Genomic DNA, 2945 nt, shown 5'->3' on the forward strand with positions numbered 1-2945 from the left:
ATGGCTGTAGCCGGAAATGCGTTTAGCATTGAATCAATAAAGTGTCGAAATGAGCTGCGTATGAGGCACGTATGGCAGCGGCACTCCTTTTTGGCGCTTCTCCAAGAATGTCTGAAGCCATCTAGCGGAGCTGCCGCGAAGCCTGTGCATGGCCTCCGAAATCCATGGCGCGCCGGTGCGTGCGAAGGCTTAGAAACTGTGTCATGCGACAACCGGGCTCCCCTCTAGCGGCTGTTTCTGGACACGCTGCCCCATCTAGTGCGCTACCGAGAAGTCCACGCGTGGTCTCCGAGACCAGAGGCGTGGGCGGTGGTGCCGGCGAACGCTGAGAATCGTTGCCTCGCTTTCCGTACGCCATTGGCACATTTTTGGTGACCCAAGGTGGCGAGAGATTCATTAAAGTGCGACACGTACCAAGTGCATTCATGGCACAGCTCACTAAAGTGCTTGCGTGACTCACGTCCATTAAAAAGCGGCACCTAGTCAGTGCATTTTTGGCGCAGCCTGCTAATGCGTCGGTTTGCGGTCCTTGACGAAGCCTTGTCGCGTTGGTTCCTTAAAGGTTTGGGCAGTTTTTTTGAGCACGACGGATAGTTGTAGCCGTGTGAATGAGTTGTAGCCGTGTGTGAATTGCATTCTACCGGTGCTAACATATGGGGCAGAAACTTGGAGGTTAACAAGAAGCTCGAGAAGAAGTTAAGGACCGCACAAAGAGCGATGGAACTGAAAATCTTAGGACTAACGTTAAGAGACAAGGAAGAGAGCGGTGTGGATCAGAGAACAAACGGGGATAGCCGATATTCTAGTTGACATTAAGCGGAAGAAATGGAGCTGCGCAGGCCATGTAACCCGTAGGATGGATAACCGGTGGACCATTAGGCGTTACAGAATGGATACCAAGAGAAGGGAAGCGCAGTCGAGGTCGGCAGAAACCATATGGGATGATGAAGTTAGGAAATTTGCAGGCGCAACTTGGAATCAGCTAGCGCAAGACAGGGGTAATTGGAGATCGCAGGCAGAGGCCTTCGTCCTGCAGTGGACATAAAATAGACATGATGATGATGATGATGATGATGATGATGATGAGGACGACTGGAACCCTCTTTCTCGGATTGTGTACGTCGCACTTTGACTGATCTGTCGCTTTGTCGCGAAATTCACTGATAATTTATTAATTGCGCAATGATGGGTGGTAAGCTAGCCTTTCTTATTGGTTCCGGGAGGCATAGCCCGCGCAGTCACCCAAGTATTCTTGAACTAGATGTCAACTGAACATAGACTGTGCATATACACAACTGACGACTTGTATAGCGGCACCCACTGGTAGCATAAATTGCTCGAGCTTTCCCTGGCAATCGATTTTTTTTCTACCGACAGTGACAGCATGTCATTGCTCGAGTTTCTGCTGTTCATCAATTTTTTCATGAAGTGCAGATAATGCGCGTCTGCTTGCTATCAATTTCTTTTACTACAGAAACAGCGTATCATTGCTAGAGCTTCTACTTGTCTTCAGTTTCTTTTACATCAGTGACAGAGTACCTTGATTTGCTTCTTTTCTTAGCTTCCATTTGCGCAGCCGCTCGATTCACATTTCAACTGTTCCGCCTCTCTAAAGTTCAGGTCGTTTTTCTGCGACCTCCAACTCAAGGGTCGCAGAAAAACAGCGTGCATGAGGCCGTCAGTCATATTGTCTCAGCCTCGCACACACACCTGTCGCAGATGGCCCCCAGCACATGCATGCGGCGCGGGCTGAATATGCGCTCCGCCTCGCTAACCGCCACGAGCAGCTACAGGCGGGCTAGCAGAGAAGACGCGAGCTCTTGCCGAGCATGCGCTCCATCAAGTGACCACCTACAGTGGGCGCACGGAAAGTTGGCTCACACGTAGCCACCATCCTGCTCGGCTCAAATCCGAATGATTTCCTTCGCAACCGCATCATACGATGCATTGGCCGTTCATTTTTCACGCACGCGAACTTTATTCAGGGCATACCGACGAGGGCGACGACTAAAATACGCCAGGAGTGTCTGCATAATAGCTGTCCCCCCCAAAAATCTAAGAAACACAAATGTGTTTAAAAAGACATGAACGTGTGCGCTGGCGCGTTAGTGAAAACAGCAGAATGCGTTGTACATGAGATCAAAATACCATGCTCAAATAGAGAAGCTCCAACAAGGCGTGTTTTATCCAGGAATCTACGCTTCACTATAGCGCAAGGCCGTCGATTGATGAGTACAACTAAGCTAGTGGCACTGAAAGTTCTTTGTCTCGCTGTTTTGCGTGATCAGCTTTTAGATTCCGAGTGCAGGGCTTATTGAATGCCGAGGTGGACATACAGAGTGAGAGGACACATGAGATAAACAGTTGCGCAAGACCGTCACCAACTACATAATTCTGCGTTCAGCCAAGCCTTTCGTGTGCTTTCGTCAAGTTGTTTTAGTCAGTTGCAACAAACACGTATAAATTGTAAACCTGAGCACCACTGCGGCGGGAAGAAACACAAGGAGGGTTGGGGGAAACTCGGAGACCAATTTTAGCCCCTTCGTGTAAATAAGCCAATGAGCCAGGTGATTATCAATGTATGGTATTTTTCACTTTATTTAAGTCTTCCAAGCAATACTAGAACATTTCTGAAAGATGTATGTTTATAGCTGATACGATGTATGTTACTGTATGGGAAATGTATGTCCTACACGTGAGCTCCCTGTCTGCTTCTACCGTTAAACACCAAGAAACGATTTCTTGTGGTTGCAAAGCACAAGTACACAATGCAAATTTTGCAGCAGGTAAATGTGCTGCTTTTAAGTTCTGAGTAGACGCCATGCGCGCACCTCTTTCGAGCGGGAGCTTTTGTAATTTGGTTTGCGGTTGGCGTTATTCGGCTCGAAAAAGTTCGACTTAGAACCCATGTTTCTGCTCGGCAGAAGTGCAGTGACGTCACAGCG

Source organism: Dermacentor silvarum, chromosome 8, assembly GCF_013339745.2.
Source record: "Dermacentor silvarum isolate Dsil-2018 chromosome 8, BIME_Dsil_1.4, whole genome shotgun sequence".
Lineage (NCBI taxonomy): Eukaryota > Metazoa > Arthropoda > Arachnida > Ixodida > Ixodidae > Dermacentor > Dermacentor silvarum.